This window comes from Nycticebus coucang, chromosome 13, assembly GCF_027406575.1.
Source record: "Nycticebus coucang isolate mNycCou1 chromosome 13, mNycCou1.pri, whole genome shotgun sequence".
NCBI classification, from domain to species: Eukaryota; Metazoa; Chordata; class Mammalia; order Primates; family Lorisidae; genus Nycticebus; species Nycticebus coucang.
The window spans coordinates 41109545-41132657 of NC_069792.1; the positions used below are offsets into that span (position 1 = coordinate 41109545).

General features: G+C 39.9%; 2 pseudogenes; both read right to left on the reverse strand.

Annotated features, from left to right (window-relative positions):
* LOC128563707 (serine/threonine-protein kinase Sgk3-like) overlaps positions 1-23113 on the reverse strand; it is a 427955-nt pseudogene that overhangs the window by 387731 nt on the left and 17111 nt on the right.
* Positions 3806-5744, reverse strand: LOC128563996 (lisH domain-containing protein ARMC9-like; annotated as a pseudogene).

Genomic DNA, 23113 nt, shown 5'->3' on the forward strand with positions numbered 1-23113 from the left:
AAATAAAAGTTAGTTGATACCAAATGGCATGTGTGTACGGATTGCTCTATGTATAAAAACCTGACAAGGCAGAGGAAGAGCTATGTAATTTGTGGTTGAAAAGGCCTTTCCTGCTGGCCAAAATTCAAAACAATAATTTCAAGTACAGTGATGATGATAAATATAAATAATGATCGAAAAGTAAGACGTAAAGTGAAAAATATATACTTGTACACACTGTTATAATTATCATTAGAGAAATAAAATTAAGATTAATTTTTATGAGATAAAATTAGATAATTAGGAGAATACAGGAAAGAAAATCACTAAAATATTAAAAATTACTAGGTCTCGGGAGGCAGGAGGTTACTTGGGGGGGGAACCTCACCTAATGTGCATAATGCAATGGTACATTTAAAAACTATTAAGAAAAGAGTATGGGTGGCACCTGTGGCTCAGTGAGTAGGGCGCCGGCTCCATATACCGAGGGTGGCGGGTTCAAACTCAGCCCCGGCCACACTGCAACAACAACAAAAAATAGCCGGGCGTTGTGGCGGGCGCCTGTAGTCCCAGCTGCTCGGGAGGCTGAGGCAAGAGAATAGCTTAAGCCCAGGAGTTGGAGGTTGCTGTGAGCCGTGTGACGCCACGGCACTCTGCCCGAGGGTGATACAGTGAGACTCTGTCTCTACAAAAAAAAAAAAAAAAAGAAAGAGTGTAATTGTGATGGACATATTAATCAGTTCAATGTAAACATTTCACATTGTATATCAAATCAGTTATCCTGCCATAATGCATCATAATTACAAAGGTATCATAAATGCATCAAGGTACACAGTTATGATTTAATAAAAACAAAAAAATTTTAAAAAGTAAAAAATAAATAAACAAATAAATTGAAAAAAATTACTAGGTCTGGGTGGCAAAAAATATGGGTAATACTTTATTAACTGCTATTTTCAAATTTTTCTTTAATTCACTTATACTACTTTTTATTACATAAATATTCATCCTATAAATTTTATATGAAATAGAGATCAGAAAAAAAAGTGATCAGTAAGTTGTACATGTTTGTCTTTATGTATTTTATTTAGCAGAAACCTACTATGGATGAAGTTACTTCTTTTTAAGTATATGTTGCCCTAAAGTTGCCACTAATTTCAACTTTGGGGGAATGGTATTTTTTCTGTTAAAAAAAATTCCTCTTACTACCTTCTGAATGCTTCTTTCATCGTCATCTTCAGATGGATCTGACTGGTGTTTTGGACTGTCCATTGGAAGGAATGCTCTGACATCTGGACTAAAAACAAAAATGAACTTTATTATAACTTCAACAGCATTTCTACAGGTTTTCTGCCTTTTAAAATAGAAACCAATATAGAAATAACTATATTAGCACTGATAGTAAGAAAGCCAACAAAATCTATTAACATTATAAAAGCAATAAGAAAATTATTTTTTTAAAAAACAAGGAAACCAACAGACAAATGGGCAAAGGCATAAAGAGGTAGTTGATAGAGACAACGTAAATGACAAAGCAAATTTATGAAGATGCTAACTTCACTAATAACCAAAAAATATAAATTAAAACAAGAAGGATATACCATTTTATATCTACTAACAGGCAAAAATTAGGAAGATAATACCAGGGGTGGCGCCTGTGGGTCAGTGAGTAGGGTGCCGGCCCCTTATACTGAGGGTAGCGGGTTTGAACCCAGCCCCAGCAAAAAAATAGCCGGGTGTTGTGGCAGGATCCTGTAGTCCCAGCTACTTGGGAGGCTAAGGCAAGAGACTCGCCTAAGCCCAGGATATGGAGGTTGCTGTGAGCTGTAACACCACAGCTCTCTACAAAAGGCGACAAAGTAAGACTCTGCCTCTAAAAAAAAAAAAAAAAAGAGGGGAAAAAGAAAGCTAATATCAGAAGTTAGTAAGGACTTAGGGAAAGAGACACCCTCATGTATTGCTGGTGAGAAGATAGAACAAGACAACTTTTCTGTAAAGAAACCTGGCAATACTTGCTGAAACTGTGTATGCATTTTCTCTGGGCCCAGAAATTCCAGTTCTAGGAATTAAACCATACAAAAATTATGTGCAGGACCAGGCAAAGGCATGTAGTAACCATGACATTCACTGCAGGATTCTCTACAGTAGGAATTTGAAGCAAAGTAGGCATCAGGGAAATCAACTATGCTAACAGACTACAGAGAATATCAGTCAGCAGCCAGAAACAAGGAACCGTAACACAGGATATATATATTTCCTTTCTATCTACATATATATATATATATATAAATATGTGTACACACAAAGCATCAGTAAGTCTAATTTTAACAAAGTTACATAGATACAGATATGCAAGCACATATATCCAACATATTAACCTGGATGTCAACGGTGACGATGAGGAAATGGTTACGAAGATCAAGGCTGAGGAGAAAGACACAGCACCCACAGCACAGTGGTTCTGGCGCTGGCCAAATGCACCAAGGGTGGCGGGTTTGAACCCGGCACGGGCCAGCTAAACAACAATGACAACTACAACAAAAAATAGCTGGGCGTTGTGGCAGGTGCCTGTAGTCTCAGCTACTGGGAGGCTCAGGCAAGAGAATCACTTAAGCCCAAGAGTTTGAGGTTGCTGTGAGCTGTGACACCAAAGCACTCTACCAAGGGCAACATAGTGAGACTCTCTGTTGCCAATAAATAAATAAATACATAATAAAGAGAAAAAATGGACTAAAATGAAAGATGGGCCACGCGTGGATTAGTGACAATTCTGAGGAATGATTCACTCTCTACACCTGGTACAATGTACATTCGTTGCAGGGAATTCAAAAGATAAACAATTACAAACAATATACATTCATTGCAGGGAATTCAAAAGATAAAAAAAAATTTTTTAAAAAGGGAAGGGCTGGCTCGGCACCTGTGGCTCAAGTGGCTAAGGCACCAGCTACATACACCTAACCTGGAAGGTTCGAATCCAGCCTGGGCCTGCCAAACAACAATGATAGCTACAACCAAAAAATAGCCAGGCGCTGTGGCGGGCGCCTATAGTCGCAGCTACTTGGGAGGCAGAGGCAGGAGAATCTCTTGAGCCCAGGAGCTAGAGGTTACTGTGAGATAACCAAAAATTAGCCAGGCATTGTGGTGGGTGCCTATAGTTCCAGCTACTTGGGAGGCAGAGGCAAGAGAATTGCTTGAGCCCAGGAGCTGGAGGTTGCTGTGAGCTGTGATGCCATGGCACTCTACCTAGGGTGACAGCTTGAGGCTCTGTCTCAAAAAATAAATAAATAAATAAAATACAAATAAAAAGGGAAGGGCTGGCATGAATGTAAAATGGTACAGCTGCTGTGAAAAAGTTTCATAGTTCCTTGAAAAGTTAAACAGTTACTGTATGTCCCCACAATTCCACTCCTGGGCATATATCCAAGAGAAATAACAACACATGAGTATGTTCACACAAAAACTCACACAGGACTACTCAGAGCAGCATTATTTTTTGTTTGTTTGTTTGTTTTGGATTGAATGAATAAATGTGGGGGATGCCATTTTCCACAGTGGTGCTGGAAAGGCTGGCACCTGTTTTCATTCCCTGACAGGAACCTGGGGAAGCCACCCTTAACAGTGGGGCAGGATTTAGGAGAGGAAAGGGAGGGGCCACATAAAGAGAACACACAAGGCTAGGGAAGGGCTTCTGTAATTGCCTTTAAATTCTTTTTGTTGGCTGTATCTGTTAAGTGTGATAAGATATTATTAATCTTTGGACAATCTGGCCTTGAATACCTGAATGAACTCTTGTTAGTGGGTTCACTTAGGTCTCTTCACCTCCCTAAATGCTTCTTGAATGAATGCTGGCAGAAGCATGACAAGGCCCTATAAGACAGTCCATGTATCTTTCCGGTACATTTCTTGTGAATGATTCACAAGAAAGATCCCGGAATGTTGCCTTAAACTGACCAGAATTAAGTTGCTTGATGATAAATTCTATCTGGCGGGGCGGTGCCTGTGGCTCAAGGAGTAGGGCGTCGGTCCCATATGCCAGAAGTGATGGGTTCAAACACAGTCCCAGCCAAAAACGAAAAAAAAAAAAAAATCTGGTGGATCATTTCAGTGTTGCCTTCTTTGATGAAGCAGTGTAGGATGTCTTCCATCCCCATTGCTCTCACTTCCTCCTGGATGGACAGAATAGAAAGGATGCTGTACAGAGCTCCATTCACATACGGCTGGATCTCGTGGCTTTTATGGCCAAGCAGATCTGAAAGGACTTTGAGCACGAGGCCTGCCACCTTGGCACACATGTTCTTCCCTGCATTCCGGAGGCAGAGGTTCATAAGCAAAGCCACTAAGAACTCCAGTGTGTAGTCAGACAGGCAATCAGAGTCCTTCAGAATATCAATCAGCCAGAAGATGAGACCATCTTGAAGCGATGCAGCGGGCGCCTGAGGCTGAACTTTTGCAAGGCCCCAAGGACATTATCCTGGGTGATGACATCCTTGTCCTCCTTCAGCCTTCCCTCCAGCATCCACAGCACCATTTTGTTCTGAGCAAGGTAGAGGCGACCTTCAGCTAGTGACGCAAAAGCGTTGATGAGCCTGGCCATGTACTGCCGCACCACCTCACTCTTTGCGTGCAGCAAGTGAAGCACATTTCTCTGGTTGTGGCTATGACAGTCCAAGAGGTCGTTGCTGATGTAGGCCTGCAGAACCGCCTCCCTCTGCTCTCCAGGACGGGAGGTGCTCAAGCGCCAGCGCAGAGCCTGCAACAAGAAGGCTTTTAAACGATCACTCCCCCAAATCAAATCCTTCTTCAGTTTCTCATAATCCAGGGAGGGCGGTAATGGGACATCTTTCAGTCTCACGGGTGCCAAGGAAGCTTGTAACATGCTGGAAGCCGTCCCAGGCCTTGTGAAGTCCACGCTATGAGCCAGGCTCTGCCACATCTGGTTGCTGAAGAGGCAGACACGGACACTCTGGAGGTACTCGGGAGTGATCATCTTGCCACTGACTGTGGCCTGAGAGAATCCGGCAGCTCTGCTGTGACTCCAATGAGATTGTGGTAGTCTGCTTGGATCTTACTGTACGTCTCAGGTAGGTCACTGACCTAAGTTCAGCTCTGACCAGCTGCTGGTGGAGCTGCTGCAACATCTCTTTGTTACTTTGTCCATTCTCCTTATACACTGTTAAAAGCTTCAGCGTGTTGCTATCTTTAAATATTAAAGCTAGAAACTTTTCCAACTTCAACTTTAACTCTGGAGTCCAGGAACGCTGAAAGAGTTCTTTAAACGAAGGGTGTACCATAGGGTTGGGAAGAAAAGGAAGGGCATAGAAAGGAAGAAACTCGGTGGTCTGGCTCAGCGCTGCTCCTTTGGTCTCCAGGTAGGTTTTGAAGTAAGAAATCCTTTCCTCCAGCTCCTCTCTGTCCGGTCTCCCTACGGAATGTTTCAGAGGATAGATGGCAAAATGGATGTGAAGATAGAATTCCAACTTCTGGGCAAGGGCGTCACCATTTTGGATGAAACTGGGAATGTGTTCTTCCCATAAATTGAAGAACGCCTTCTGGTCTCCATTGTCAAATGCAGAGACAAGAGCCTTCTGAATTATCAATGATTTAGAGTCCTGTAAAGATCCACCTGCTGTTTTACATAACGGTTTTCCTTTTATTTTGCATTCTTTGGAAAATGTTTTCAAGGTATCTTCAAATTCAGCAAAATCTAAATACTCTTTCACTAGTTCGAGTATTTCAGATTCATGAGCCAGAATATCCCCCATATTGAACTGTTCCTGGTAATTCTCACAGGAAAAATGTCTGTACTTCGGCCGCGGACCAGCCTCCACCCTACAGCATTATTCATAATAGCTAAAAAGTGGAAACACCCCAAATATCCATCAGTGGATGAATGGATAAACAAAATGTGGTTTATGATCAAGTGATTCTCTTGCCTCAGCCTCCCAAGTAGCTGGGACTACAGGTGCCTGCCACAACACCCAGCCTTTTTTTTTTTTTTTTTTTTCTTAGAGACAAGGTCTGGCTCTGACTCAGGACGGTTTCAAACACATGAGCTCAGGCAATCCACCCGACTCAGCCTCCCAGAGTGCTAGGACAACAGGCATGAGCCACCACACCCAGCCGAAAGGATCACATATTGTGATCCTTTTCTATTTGTTTATTTATTATTCTATTTGTTTCCATTTGATTTGACTATTTGATTTGATTCTATTTGTTTATTATTAGCTTTGCCAAAGCTAGACCACAAAAAATTGATTAAAAACTCAACTTGTTCCTCTCCACGGAAATCTTTTTTTTGAGACAGAGTTTTACTATGTCGCCCTGGGTAGAGTGGTGTCACAGCTCACAGCAACCTCAATCCCTTGGGCTTAAGCAATTCTCTTGCTTCAGCCTCCCAAACAGCTGGGACCACAGGTGCCTGCCACAGTGCCCGACTATTTATTTTGTTGTTGTTGCAGTCGTCACGTTGATTTGAGCAGGCTCAGGCCGGTTTGACCCACCAGCCTGGGTGTACGTGGCCCGTACTCTACCCACTGCGCTGCAGGTGCTGCCCATTCTCCACGGAAATCTTTAGTAAGATTTACCCACTCTGAAGAGAAACCAGACCGTACTGTATGATTTCACTTTATTTATTTAGTTTTTGAGGTTGAGTCTCAAGCTGTCACCCTGGGTAGAGTGCTGTAGCGTCACAGCTCACAGCAACCTCAAACTCTTGGGCTTAAGCTATTCTCTTGCCTCAGCCTCCCGAGTAGCTGGCACTACAGGCACCCGCCACAATGCCCAGCTATTTTTTGGTTGTAGTTACACTTGTCATCGTTGATTTTAGCAGGCTCAGGCCAGGTTCAAATTCGCTATCCTTGGTGTATGTGGCGGGTGCTGTACCCACTGAACTACCGGCACTGCCCGTATGATTTCATTTTTGATATACTCAGAATAGGCAAATCTATAGAGACAGGAATAGAATAGTGGTTTCAAAAGTTGGAGGAAGAGACAATTTGGAGATAGTTTCTTTTGTGGGGGGGATGAAAATATCAGATTAGACTTGGAGTAATAGAATTAGATGCTGAAGATGGTTGAACAGCATTGTGACTATATTAAACACCACTGAATTATATACTTTAAAATACTTAAAATGTTGAATTTTATCTCAATAAAAGGGGGTGGGGATTTTTAATCTTACCACACACAAGCACTATTACCATTTTAGCATGTTTTATTTCAGTCTTGTTCTCTGCATAATTAGGATCATGCTATATTTAAATTTTTATGTTTTTCACTTAAAAATTAATTATAAACATTTGCCAATGTTGTTAAAAAAACTCTTGATAAACAGTAACTTTCGATAGATATATGATGTTGTATAATATGGGTGCACCAAAAGTTACTGAATGAAAAAAATAAAAAGACATGTTACTGAATGATTCTTTTACTTTAGGATCTATAGATGGCTTCCAACTTTTTACTATACAATTTCATTACTATAAATAACACTGCAATTGACCACCTTTCTGCTAACGTTAGAACTGCACAGATTTTTTTTTTCTTTGAGATAGAGCCTTATTTTGCTGCCCTCAGTAGAGTACTGTGGCATCATAGCTCACAGCAACCTCAAAGTCTTGGGCTTAAGCAATTTTCTTGCCACAGCCTCCCAAATACCTGGGATGACAGGCGCCCACTACAACACCCAGCTATACTTAGACACTGGGTCTCGCTCTAGCTCAGGCTGGTCTTCAACCCATGCACCTAGGCAACCACCAGCCTCGAAACTGCAGATTTTTACAAATAAAATGACTGGTCAGAATTGTAAAGAATTTTTCAGCATTAAATAATTTGTTAAAGTGATTTCCAGAGAGGTTATACCAATTTACACTCTGTTAGCAGTATAGGAACACCCTGAAAACTCTCCCAGCCTTGGTTTGCATTAAAGGTATATACAAATACACATTGTATATTAACATCTTTGATAATTTGGTAAGTGAAAAACTGCATTTTTCTAAAAAGGTATTACGCAAATGCAAATTAAAGAAACTAACGACTTACTAAAATGGAAAGACTAACAATGCTAAGTGCTGGTGAGATAAGCAATGTGATTTGATGGTAGAAGTATGAAACTGGTACTAACATTTTGGAAAACCATTCAACATTATCCACTAAGATTAAACATATACATATCCTATAACCCAGAAGTTCTGCTTCAAGATACATAAAGAATGTTTGCATGTGTGCACCAAAAGTTGTTAATGACAATATAATTTACAATAGCCAGAAAACAGAAACAACTCAAGTGTACATCAATAGTAGAACAGATTACTGTGGCACATTCATACAATGGAATATTACATAGCAAAGGAAATAAATTACAGCTCCATAGAACAACATGGGTAACTCTCACCTTGTTGAAAATAAGCCAGCTGGAGAAAAAAAATTGTATGATTCTATTTACATACAGTTTAAAAACTAGGCGGCGAATCTATATTATTAAAAATCAGGACAATAGTTACTTTTAGGAAGAAAAGAAGACACAGAGATTGAAAGAGGATGTGTGAGGGGCTTCAGGGGTATTGATAACGTTTTATTTCTTGGCCTGGTGGGGGGTAAAAGTGACAACTGAGGTGTGTTCCCTTTCTGATCATTCGTTGAGCTGTATAGACATCATCTGGGCACTTTTCTGAATCTTACGCTTCCATTTTTTTTCTTTCTTTCTTTATTTTTTTGAGGGTCACCCAGGCTAGAGTACAATGGCATGGTCATAGCTCATTGTAAACTCAAATTCCAGGGCTCAAGCAATCCTTCCACCTCAGCCGGCCAAATAGCTGGGGCCACAACCATGTGCAATCACAACAAGCTAATTTTTATTTTTATTTTTTGTAGAGATAAAATCTTGCTGTCTTACCTTTGCTGGTTTTGAACTCCTGGCCTCAAGCAATCCTTGTGCCCCAGCCTCCCAAAGTGCTAGGATTATAAGCAAGAGCCACTGCATCTGGCCATTTTCATTTCTTAAGGAAATGTTCAGTTTTTCTAATAATTAATCAGCCACTTGTATCTCCTCTTTTGTAAACAGCTCTTTTGCTTTATTTTTCTTTTGGTGTCTTGAGGGTGTTATTTGCATGAGTTCTTTCTATATTAACTTTACTTCTCTATTGATCTTTATTATGGAAAATATTTTTGTATTTTTCATTTACGATTGATAATTCATTTATGATTTACGAGAAGTTTTTAATACTCAAATTTTTCATTGTTTTACTTTGTGATACATCATTCACTGCCAATATTCTCAGACAACCCTCCTCCATATACAGGTCAGAGAAACTAATAACATTTTATTCTACTTTTTAATGATTTTTAAATTTGATTTTAATAAAGTTATCTTAAAAATGAGCTTTTATCTATTGAAGTAAAGCTTTTTTTTTTTTTTTTTTTAAGAGACAGAGTCTCACTTTGTCGCCTGCGGTAGAGTGCCATGGCGTCATAGCTCACAGCAACCTCCAGCTCTTGGGCTTAGGCGATTCTCTTGCCTCAGCCTCCCAAGTAGCTGGGACTATAGGCTCCCGCCACAATGCCCAGCTACTGAAGTAAAGCTATTTTTAAAGTACATTTCCTCAATAGTAATAAAAGGCTTGATTGGCTTCTTGCAATCTTACTATTTTAAGGCAGCGCCTGAGGCTCAGTGAGTAGGGCGCAGGCCCCATACGCCGAGGGTGGCGGGTTCAAACCCAGCCCCGGCCAAACTGCAACAAAAAAATAGCCGGGCGTTGTGGTGGGTGCCTGTAGTACCAGCTCCTCGGGAGGCTGTGGCAAGAGAATCATATAAGCCCAAGAGTTAGAGGTTGCTGTGAGCCGTGTGACGCCATGGCACTGTACCCAAGGGTGGTACAGTGAGACTCTGTCTCTACAAAAAAAAAAAAAAAAAAAAAACCTTTACTATTTTAAATGAAGATATCAAATGAAGAGCATGAAAATTAAAGTTCTGTTAAGAAGAGAAGGGATCGAGAAAATATGAAAGGTCACTTTTATTACAAAGAAAATGTCAGTTAAAAAATTAAGTTTAAAAAACTCCTGGCTATTCTGGGGGTGCTGGAAATGTTCTCTATCTTGAATGTACTGGCGGTGGCTACAGGGGGCAAAAGTATAGAAAAATCCATTGAGTTGTATGCTCAAGAACTGTATATTTTACAGTACAATGTTTTATAAATTGGCGATTTTAAATAATCAAGTTGCTTTTAGTTGAATTTTAATGTCAAATATAACATCTTTGTAATACTACACTTCAAGATTCAGAATATTTAGTATTTATTATATATATAGCATTAGAACTTCTGAGTAACAATTAAAAATATTAGAATAATCACCACCCTCATCATTTGTATACTTATTCCAAGTCAGCTCTGTCAAAACAGAACAGATTAAAGCTTTGAATGCATGGAATATATTTCAAAGAAGCCAGTCATATACCATTTCAGAGTAACAGCCAGTGCACAGAGCCAAGACTGGCGGTTAGAAGGGTACATCTAAACTGAAGATAGCATAGAACTTGTCCTCAGGAAAAGGCATAATGTTTAACCAAGTAATTCCACTAAGAGCCAAACTGTAAAAGAATCTTTGCTAAATTAGCTGGGCATTGTGGCAGGTGCCAGTAGGCCCAGCTACTCAGGAAGCTGAGGCAAGAGGTTTGCTTGAGCCCAAGAGTTGGAGGTTGTTGCGAGCTATGACATCATGGAGCTTAACCCAGAGCAACTGACTGAGACAAGACTCTGTCTCAAAGAAAAAAAAAAAAAGAAAGAAAGAAAAAAGTCTTCATTAAGGAACAGACTAGAAAGGGAATTCAATTTCATGTGAAGACCCCTGCTCGAACTGCACTGGTTAATCCAGGGGCAAGACCTCCTTGACCCTTGTCCTACCTGTGAGCATCAGGGGAAATCCATAGCTCTGGGCAGAAGATCTTGTCAGGGAAGAATCAGTTTTAGTATTTTTAGTAACTTAATAAATTAAGTAAATTAAAAAAGAGTGGAAGTTGGCTTTGTGCCTGTAGCTCAGTGGGTAGGGCACCAGCTATATACAGCAAGGGTGGCGGGTTCGATCCCAGCCCAGGCCAGCTAAACATCAATGACATCTGCAACAACAAATAGCCGGGTATTGTGGCGGGCACCTGTAGTCTCAGCTACTTGGGAGGTTGAGGCAAGAGAATTGCTTAAGCCCAAGAGTTTTAGCTTGCTGTGAGCTGTGATGCCACGGCACTCTACCGAGGGTGACAAAGCAAAACTATGTCTCAAAAAAAAAAAAAAAAAGAGTTGATGCCTTCTTTGAACTATGAAGAACTATATAAATGGTAATCATGGTTTTTAGAACAAGTGCTAAAAAACACAGTCCTTCAGTGTTGTACTTCTGAAAATATTATTTAAGTGTTTTGTGTTTACATCCTTATCTATATAAAGCAACTTCTGCATTTACATAGCTAAGTAAGGTGTGGAAAAGCTCCACAGATATTTTACTTTACCCTCTTTATTTCTTCTTAGAATATAATACTTTATACATACAAAACAATGTAAGTACTGTAACATATATTAAATTACCAAGGACAATAAAGGTAATCACTATGAACCAACTACTAGACTCAAAAATAAAAACATAAACTAAGCCACAGATCTACCAATGTTTTCACAGGTATTTCTTTCTTTCTTCTTCTTCTTCTTTTTTTTTTTTTTTGCAGTTTTTGGCTGGGGCTGGGTTTTTAAACCCGCCACCTCTGGCATATGGGGCCAGCGCCCTACTCCGTTGAGCCACAAGCGCCACCCTTCTTTCTTATTTTTTACAGACAAGGTCTTGCTATGTCAGTCAGGCCGGAGTACAGTGGTGCCATAGTAGCTCACCATCAAACCATTTTTAAATGGGGTTCAAGCAATCCTGTGTCTTCCTGAGGAGCTGGGACTACAAGTGCTACCACACCTGGCTAATTTTTTTAATTTTCTAGAGACAGGTCTTGCTATACTCAGGCTGGTCTCAAATTTCTGGCCTTGAGTGATCCCCCAACCTCGGCCTTCCAAAGAGCTGAGATTACAGGCATGGGCCAACAGGGCAGCCAGGCCTGGGAAAGTGCCTTCATCTGCCTACAATACTATGCTGAGAAAGACTAGAGGCCTTCTGTGGGTCAACAGAACACTGCTGCAGCTAGAACAAAGGCTGGGGGCATGTGTGCCTGACCCTACCAACGCCATCAGCCTCATCTCCTTTCCAAAACCCTACCCTGTTCCAGTCACCATGGAATGTTATAAGTGGCCTCGAGGTTCCGGGTTTTTGCATCCTCTGTTACATGTACTCCTCCCTTTACCTGAATGTTCTCCCTACCTTTTTTTCTTGAATGATTATACATGCATTAAGTCCTAGAAGGCTTTCCTTGACATCCTCAAAAAGAGAGGGCCACATATTTTTCTGTTATCTTCTGACATCTCTACCATAGAAACTACCCAGCTTCAATTACTTGTTTATACGTCTGACTCTCCCACTGGGCTGGGAACCCATGCCTCTAGAAGGGATGAAAGGGATGGAAGTCATTTTTTTTTGTGTGGTTTTTGGCCGGGGCTGGGTTTGAACCCGCCACCTCCGGCATATGGGACCGGCGCCCTACTCCTTCAGCCACAGGCGCCGCCCTGGGATGGAAGTCATTTAGTTTTACATTCCCAAAGCAGGCAATGGGCACTTAAATGCTTTTTGAAGGCACAAACATAGTATCAAATAATTAGTAAAATATTTTAACTGCATTATGCAAATTTATTTCAAGTTTAATCTGTAAAACTAATTCAAATACAAATGGAAGAAAGAAAAGAAAACAAGTTGATGAAGGGCAAAGGGAATTAAGAACATCAGGGAGGAAATGCTCCAGGAAGAATTTACAAACATACCTAGTATACAGCACGATTTCACAGAAGAGATAAAATCTCTGTGAGGCTTATTTAACATTCTTAGATTTGGTTTCAGCATCCCTTCAGAATACAATGATAATGACTTACTGGTTATAGAGCTCTGGATGCCTAACCAGGTTTTGAATAAATTCATTCAGTCCTGCTCTTCTTTGTTTAATAAAATCTGTTAAGAGAAATATAAGACCTTCGGTTTATTTATGTCAGATTATGTAACTATCATCAATACAATTACATAAGAATAAACAGGTATAGACGGTACATTTTGATTAAGAATCTATTTCTCAATTCATGCTTCTTGGTTACAATGAGGAATAAATGCTCAGAAATATACATCTATAAATCCAATAATTAACATAAATCAGATAATGTAGCTTCCAAAATAACTTAAAAGCTATCTATTTTGGATTGTGAATACATTCAACTACAAAACTTAGAAAAGTACTTTGCTTTGTCTAACTCCTCATGTACTGTCAAGTAATGAATAAAAATGAACACTAATAACTATCATGCTAACTTTTAAAAAACAAATGACAAAAATAAGTATTACTGGAAATCCTTTGCAACTGGGGAATAGTGATTAATTGATTAACTGAGTATTACCAAAACTCTGGTTTAACCCTCATTGTTAAAAACGCCCTTGAAAATGTATGGGTACATTGTCCTAACAAGTACTTGTACAGCATCTTCTAAGTATTTTATTTGTTGATAATTGAGGGTCATATAATAGCAGTTTAGTAATAAATGTGAAGCATAAGCCTTTCTTTGAATTAGAAAACTTTACCTAAGTATCTTGTCTCTGGTACTTATTGGATGACCTTAAACCTTTCTAAGACTTAAATCCTTACTTTAAAATGGGGATACAAACAGTATTCATATGTCAAAATGCTGCTATATGATTAAATGAGACACACAGTAATGCATGTAAGCTTATAGCAGAATGTCTGGCAGATGGTTAGGATGTAATCATTAGCTGCTATTATTTTTATTAAATGTGGGGTTAAAAAGCCATCATCCTAAACCCTAATACTTAAGAAATATACAGAAAAAAGTGAAGAAATGTGACTCGATAAAGTGCCTCCTAATAGTGAATATCTGAATAAAAACCCACAAACAGTATGTCACTGAATAATGAATTTTGGTTTAGTAAATCCACTCAATAAAGGATTTAAAGTACACCATTTGTCCCCAAACTGATGGGTTATTTCCAGTCACGTAGGTTTATTTCTACTTCTTATATGTTAAGTATGGCTGTTAAAGAACAAATATAAAATTAGGTGCGGACTTTTGGACTGATGCACTTGGTACATTTTTTGTCAACTATGAATTCTCTGAAGAATTTCAGGTATCTTGTAAGATTCTTCCAAGGACATTTTTTCATGTCACCAGACAACGCACATGTGAGGATTACATTAAAAACTGTACTTGAGGCTTGGGCCTGAAGCTTACTGAGTAGGGTGCTGGCCACATACACCGAAGCTGGCAGGTTTGAGCCCAGCCTCGACCTGTTAAACAACAATGTAAACTGCAACCAAGAAATAGTCAGGCATTGTGGTGGGCACCTATAGTCCCAGCTACTTGGGAGGCTGAGGCAATAGAATCGCTTAAGCCCAAGAGTTTTGAGGTTGCTGTGAACTGTGATGCCACAGCACTCTACCATGGGTGATATAGTCAGACTCTGTTTAAAGAAAATAAAAAATAAAAAACTGTGCTTTAAAAACAGTTATTTCTTGAGAGCTGGACTTAGGAACATGGGAGGAAGAACTAATATGAATGACTGCATTGGGAATATTAAAAGAAAATTTTTTTTTTCTCCTTGGAGGCAGAGTCTTACTATGTTACCCTCTGAGCTACAGAGTGCTGTAGCATCACAGCTCACAGCAACCTCAAACTCTTGGGCTTAAGCGATTCTCTTGCCTCAGCCTCCCTAGTAGCTGGGACTACAGGTTTCTGCCACAACACCTGGCGATTTTTGTGTTGTAGTTGCCATTATTGTTTAGCTGGCCCCTGCCGGGTCAAACCCACCAGCCTTGGTGTATGTGGCCGGCGCCCTACCCACTGAACTATGGGTGCTGCCTTTAAAAGAAATTTTTTTTTTTTTTTTTTTGAGACAGAGTCTCACTTTGTTGCCCTGGGTAGAATGCCCTGGCATGACAGCTCACAGCAACCTCCAGCTGTTGGCCTTAGGCGATTCTCTTGTCTCAGCCTCCCGAGTAGCTGGGATTACAGGTGCCCACCACAACACCCGGCTATTTTTTTTGTTGTTGTTGCAGTTTGGACAGGGCCGGGTTTGAATCTGCCACCCTTGGTATATGGGGCTGGCGCCCTACTCACTGAGCCACAGGCACTGCCCCTAAAAGAAAATTTTAATGACTGTATGGAAGGAGCTTTAAATTCTTCTGTGGATTTATTAAAGATGCTTTACTTTTGGAGACCACTATGATAACAGAGGGAGTTTTCTTTTTTCAATGAGCTATAGACCGCGCTGCACTAAGCGCTACAGACTTTCTAGTTCATCACTAACTAAACAGTTTTGAAATCCCAGTGTGAGGCCCTATACGGAAAGAGAAAGAAAAAAGTCTGCAATCAAACAAGAAGTTCAGCAGCAGTCAGAATTTAGGAACAATTCCAAGCTTCATTTTTTTAGATCAACATTAAGCATGCAAATATCTGAAAAAATTCCAGAAAAGACTAAAATGTGTACCATGCCATTATAGGATTAAGTGCCAAGAATTTTTATAAGGTTGAGATATTGTGTAAGAATTATAGTAGGCATTTTTAAAATCTCTCTAATGAAGAACTTACACAAACATATCTGTTGTAATTAAAAAGAAATTTCAATTAGAAATTCAGAGAAACCCTTAATGCTCAGATAATAAAATGAAAAGCTTTAGTCTCCAAAATAAGTATTAAACTGAACTATTCCCATTTCTATCATTTTGCTCTTCATGAAAAATCATCCAAAATGACACTATCCTCAACAGTGTGGGGCAGAGGAAAGAATCATCGGACTGACTGAGGAGATGTTGGGTTTTATGACCAATGCCGTGAACTCTGCTTTTAAAGGCATCCTATGTTTACACACGAAGCAGACAGTAAAGAGCTGAGGGAATGAGCTCTGAAGACGGACGACCTGGCAAGTCTGATTCTGCCCTGGATTAGCTATGAGACTCGGGAAAATGGCCTAGTCTTGCAAAATAGAGGTAAAAGGCACTACCGTATAGATAGGAACTCAAATAACAGCACAGTCACCATGACGACTCCTACTAGTATAACGGCCTGCCACAGCAAAGGACACTGGAGTAGTCTCCTAACTCTGGATCTTGCCTGTGCCGCTTTCTGGCTTTCTAACCGCAAACAAATGCCCCCTTTCTTTATCTCATGATCTATAAGAGATCCTTCCAGCTATACCACTTTGTGATGGTCGTCTAAAAAAGAAAGGGCGTGGGAAGCTAGCTAACAAAATTATTCTACCTAATTTGGAATCCTTGATAATTTAGAAGTTTCAGTTATACAGTAAGTGATATTTAAAAGCTTTAACCTAATACTGAATAGCCTTTCTAAAAGAAGTCACTCAGGTGAAAATGGCATACAAGCATTCATTTATTCATTCATTAATCATCTATTATACACTTTAAAATGTGCAAGGCACTGGAAATACAAAAATGTTTCATTAATACCTGGTAACTATCCTCAAGAAGTTCACATTCTAGGCTGGGCAGGGTGGCTCACGCCTATAATCCTAGCACTCTGGGAGGCAGAGGCAGGTGGGCTACCCTGGACTCAGAGGTTCGAGACCAGCCTGAGCCAGAGTGACACCCCATCTCTACCAGAAAAAAGCCAGGCGTTGTGCCGGGTGCCTGTAGTTCCAGCTACTTGGGAGGCTGAGGCAAGAGAATCTCTTAAGCCCAAGAGTTGGAGGTTGCTGTGACCTATGATGCCATGGCACTCTACCGAGGGCCACAAAGTGAGACTCTGTCTCAATAAAAAATAAATAAATAAAAAGGAAAAAAAAAGAACTTCACGTTCTAGTGGAGAAGAAATTTAAACAAATCACTACATACAGGCACACCAAGGGTACTAACAGCAAAGAACTCACAGGTTGTTTCAAGAGCAAAGAGATTCCCAACCTATCTAGGGATTAGCTCTTAAGAAAAATATCCTGGACAGCTGACATGACAACAAGGCTTATAAAAAGACCTGGGTAGATAGGAAGTCTGGACTTCAGTAGAACTCAAAGACTGGGACTGAAATAGGAAGTAGTCTTTTTATTTTGTACAAACTTATTTGTCTTCAATAAACAGAGGTAAATATTGAGTAATAAAAGAAGTTTATAGCTAGGCCAGATGTGGTGGCTCACTCCTGTAATCCTAGCACTCTAGGAGGCCAAGGTAGGTAGACTGCCTGAGCTTAGAGGTTCAATACCAGCCTGAACAGGAACAAGACCCCACCTCTAAAAATAGCCAGACTTTATAGTCCCAGGTACTTGGAAGCCTGAAGCAAGAGAATTGCTTGAGCCCAAGAGTCTGAGGTTGCTGTGAGCTATGACACCATGGCACTCTACCAGGGGCGATAAAGTGAGACTCTGTCTTAAAAAAAAAAAAGGAGTTTCTATCTAAGCTGTTTAAGGGAAGGATCATGCCTTCCTGGTGGGAATGCAAATTAATACTCATCATCCTTAATGCTCATCATCCTTAATCATCAGAGAAATGCAAATCAAAACTACTTTGAGATATCATCTAACTCCAGTAAGATTAGCCCATATCACAAAATCCTAAGACCAGAGATGTTGGCGTGGATGTGGAGAAAAGGGAATACTTCTGCACTGCTGGTGGGAATGCAAATTAATATATTCCTTTTGGGAAGATGTTTGGAGAACACTTAGAGACCTAAAAATAGATCAGTCATTCAATCCTATAATTCCTCTACTAGATATATGCCCAGAAGACCAAAAATCACATCATAACAAAGATGTTTGTACCAGAATATTTATTGCAGCCCAATTCCTAATTGCTAAGTCATGGAAAAAGCCCAAGTGCCCATCAATCCACGAATGGATTAATAAATTGTGGTATATGTACACCATGGAATATTATGCAGCCTTAAAGAAAGATGGAGACTTTACCTCTTTCTTGTTTACATGGATAGAGCTGTGATATTTTTCTTACTAAAGTATCTCAAGAATGAAAGAAAAAGTATCCAATATACTCAGCCCTACTATGAAACTAATTTATGGCTTTCATATGAAAGCTATAACCCAGTTATAACCTAAGAATATGGGGATGAGGAAGGGGGAGAGACAGGGGAGGGAGGGGGGAGGATGGGCAGAGGGAGGGTGATTGCTGGGATTACACCTGTGGTGCATCTTACAAGGGTACATGTGAAACTTAGTAAACGTAGAATATAAATGTTTTTTTTTTTTTTGTAGAGACAGACTCTCACCGTACTGCCCTCAGGTAGAGTGCCGTGGCTCACTCACACATCTCACAGCAAGCTCTAACTCCTGGGCTTACGCGATTCTTTTGCCTCAGCCTCCGGAGCAGCTGGGACTACAGGTACCCGCCACAACGCCAGGCTATTTTTTTTGTTGCAGTTTGGCCAGGGCTGAGTTTGAACCTGCCACCCTCGGCATATGGGGCCGGCGCCCTACTCACTGAGCCACAGGCGCCGCCCAAATATAAACGTCTTAACACAATAACTAAGAAAATGCCAGGAAGGCTATGTTAACCAGTGTGATGAAAATGTGTCAAACGGTCTATAAAACCAGTATATGGTGCCCCACGATCACATTAACGTACACGGCTATGATTTAATAAAAAAAAAATTGATCTTTAGCCCTTAACATAATGTCTTACAAGGCCCTTAATATTTACGAATAGGCTCGGTGCCCATACCACAGTGGTTACCGTGCCAGCCATATACATCCAGACTGGTAGGTTCCAACCCAGCCCAGGCCAGCTAAACAACAATGACAACTGCACAACAACAAAAAAAATAGCCAGGCGTTGTACTGGGCACCTGTAGTCCCAGCTACTTGGGAGGCTAAGGCAAGAGAATAGCTTGAGCCCAAGAGTTTGAGGTTGCTGTGAGCTGTGATCCCACTGCACTTTACTGAGGGTGACACAGTGAGACTGTCTCAAAAAAATATATATGTAGATAGATATATATTTATATATGTTAAATAAATAATTAAATACTTGCAATTAAAGAAAATACTGAGCAACCATTTATACATTCTAGCAATTCACATTCTCTAAATTTCATAAAACCACCCCTTAATGAACTCAATTTCTTTATAATTTTGCCATTTTGTTATTTTCAACAATAAGCTTTTTTGGTAAACAAAAAAATGGTTTCTATATTGATATCAGGATCCCATCAGCTTTTCCGGGCAGCACCTGTAGCTCAGTGGCTAGGGTGTCAGCCACATACACTGAGGCTAGCAGGATTTAACCTAGTCCAGGCCAGATAAAACAATGGAAACAAAAAAAAAAAGCCGAAAGCCAAGAGTTCTGGCAGAAACCTGTAGTCCCAGCTACTAGGTAGGGAGCCTGAGGCAAGAGAATCACTTGAGTCCAAGAGTTTGAGGTTGCTGCGAGCTGTGACACCATAGCACTCTACCCAGGGTGACAATTTGAGACTCTGGCTTGGAAAAAAGAAAAGAAAAGAAAGAAAGAAATATGGTTTCCTTTGGGTGTGCCTTATAAAAAATCTTATATTCAAAATAAAATTTTAACTTTGAAAAATATAAGCAGAAATCATTCTTAAGCCTTCAAGCACATAAAACTCATCTTACAGAGGTTGGCAACCATCAGAATAAAGAAATAAAAAAAGAAAATGAAGACACAGGCTTGTGCTGCACCCCAAGGACTCAGAAAGATGTAAAACAAACTCAGGATGATGGCTGCCAAACACAAATAAAGTTAAAAGGGGAATTTCAGGCTCGGTGCCTGTGGCTCAAGCGGCTAAGGTGCCAGCCACATACACCTGAGCTGGCGGGTTCGAATCCAGCCTGGGCCCACCCAACAACAATGACGGCTGCAACCAAAAAATAGCCGGGCGTTGTGGCGGGTGCCTGTAGTCCCAGCTACTTGGGAGGCGGAGACAGGAGACTCCCTTGAGCCCAGGAGTTGGAGGTTGCTGTGAGCTGTGATGCCATGGCACTCTACCCAGGGCGACAGCTTTCTGTCTCAAAAAAAAGCGGGGGGGGGGGGAATTTCAGGATAGTTTTCTAAGGTATGAATTTATTTTTAACTTTTCACTGTGGAAAATTTTAGAAATACACAAAAGGTGACAGACGAGCATAATGAACCACATGTACTCATTACCCTGCTTTAAAAATTACCATACCAACATTCTGGTATTGATGGCTCATTTATCCCTATTCTTCACTTGTTTTTCTGGAGTATTTTAAAGCAATTTTAGACAACTTTGTGGTTTTGTTTTTTTAAATACATCAATGTGTATTGCTGGTAATATCTTTTTTTAAAAAACGTGAAATCATCTTACAATGTCCATAAAGTCTTCGATTTGCCTCCAATCTACAGACAGAGCTTAATTCTTCTCTTGAATGTGTGTTGGACTAATGACTATCTTTGAATTAACCGAATATGGTGGATGTGATGGTATGTGACTTCCAAGTCCAGGTCATAAAAGGCATTGCTAGTTCACTTGGATCATTCATTCCGGAAAAGCCAGTTGCCATGTTGAAAGGACAGCGAAGGCTATGTAGCCCACATGCAAGAAGGCTTTCTGCCAAGAACCACAAGAGTGAGTCATCTTGGAAGTGGATTCTCCTGCCCCAGTAAAGCTTTCATCATTGATGGTCTGTGCCTAGATCCATTAACTCATCAGAAGTTATACAGTGATTCTTCCCGTTTTGTCATTCCTTTTGCAATTATGAGCTGTTGATTCTTCTATGAAGAAGTACTACTTTCCATCATTAGCTCTTTGGTACAAAGAAATTATGTTTCATACCAAACAAGGATAAATGTTTGATTCTTTGACTGATTGCAAGAATAAAAAATCAGTAATCTAGTAACCTCTAAGGTATTTGATGAGTTGTTCTATTTTTTTTTTTTGAAGAGTCCATGTGAACTCAAGGGTCTTTATATATTAATGTGTTCTAACCCACTCCAATACTCTTTCTCCATGTTCTAATTGTCCAATCTTTGCTCAACTAAAGCTCCCATAAATTCAGCTCTTTTGTAGTTTTGATAAACCTTCAGTAATTGCAGATCGCTTCTGTGTGAAAATTTAAGGCAAGATGTCTTGAGATAATCTTGTACATTGCTTGCCCAGAAGCTGAAATGACCGTTTTCCAGGAACTCTGGTTCCCTTGAGAGGAAAATGGTATTGAGAGATCACAACTTGAATGCTGGGGTTGTTGATTGCTACTTATTTGTTACTGCTTTTAGGCATTTCCAGGAGAGAACACTAATACATACGGTTTGAAAATGTAAAAAAAAGGAAAAAATTATGATTCCATGTTATGTTTGAAAATGAAGCAAAAATTATAGGATTTTCACTTAAAATCTTTGATTTCATATTTGTTTCTCTTTCCTCTTCTGCCTAAAATCTTGTTTCCCATGACATTAACATAATTCCAGGATAACAACTTTATATAACTTACTATCGAATGCCATATAAAACTTCTTTGAAGGTTTTTGTTTTTGTCTTTGGCATATAAACCCATGAGATATAGTCAAAATCTTATTATTCTAATGATTAATTATTCTCTAAGTATTTACAACAAAAATCAAAATATAGTTAGGTTATTTTTTCCTTTAGTTTATTTTCCATTGTTAGAGGTCTCTTTGTTATTGCATTTTAATTTTTGTTTTTAAATCATGTAAAACAAGGGCTGGGCCCAGTGGCTCATGCCTGTAATCCCAGCACTTGGAAGGCTGAGGTGGATGGATTGCCTGAGCTTGCAGGTTCCAGAACAGACTGAGCCAGTGCAAGACCCTGCCTCTAAAATATAGCCAGGCGTTGGGAAGCTGAGGCCAGAGGATCACTTGAACCCAAGAGTTTGAGGTTGCTGTGAGGTAAGACGCCACAGCACTCTACCAAGTGTGACCAAGTGAAACTCTGTCTCAAACATACATACATACATAAATTATGTAAAACAAATACATGGTTCCAAAGTCAAAACAATGAACAAGATTCACTCAGGGACATTTAACTTCCACTTCTGTTGGGTCCCCTAGCCTCTCCCTCCTCAAAGTCCCAGTTTTGATTTATTCCTTCATCATCTCCTCAGTAGAGTGCTGTGGCGTCACAGCTCACAGCAACCTCCAGCTCTTGGGCTTTGGGGATTCTCTTGCCTCAGCTTCCCAAGTAGCTGGGACTACACGTGCCTGCCACAACACCCAGCTATTTTTTTTGAAGTTTGGCCAGGACTGTGTTTGAACCCACCACTCTCGTTATATGGGGCTGGTGCTTCCCTGAACATACATCATTTTATGTGCAGTTTATCTTTGGGATAGATTCCTAGAAATGTAATTTCTTGGTCCAAGTGAAATACATACAGTTTTCCTAAATGTTACCAAATTTCCATTGACATGGATTTCCATTTGGCATTCCTACCGGCAAAATGTAAGAATGCCTGTTTCCCCAGCAAGGCTTAACCAAACAGACATTCTTACCTATTTCTGGATTTTTACATTAAGACTTACATTTGCTATCCCTAATGCTTTTCAAGATTTCTGTTACATACAATGTAGTTCACTGTTACTAAATCATATACAACACACTTTAAGATAGACTGCAAATGGCTTTTCAATAAAAATCCATTTTCAGTGTCAAATAATTAATTCATTAAAACATAGGTACCATTGGGCATTCAGTCTGGTATCTTGTCTTTTATAAGAAAGGAGTAGAGCTGCGGATCTTTTACTTCTTTGTGCCTTCATTCCTTGAAGGAATGACTGTCTTCACGATTCAACTAAGGGCTCTACAGAACTCCAACCCAAGCTCAAGTGTCATCACTAGCATAGTTTGATTTTTCTTAAAGTCTTTCTGCCACTTCATATTAATTAATTTTCTCAGTCAGATCATACCTGACACTTCACTTATCTCTCATTCTCTTCTTTATGTGGCATTACTAAGCAATTATCAAAATTTCTTACAGATTTATCATTAGAAGAGCTTTTGCACACGGCTCATTTTTTAACCCTATTCCCACTCGAGTCCCTGTTTTCATTATCTAACGCCAT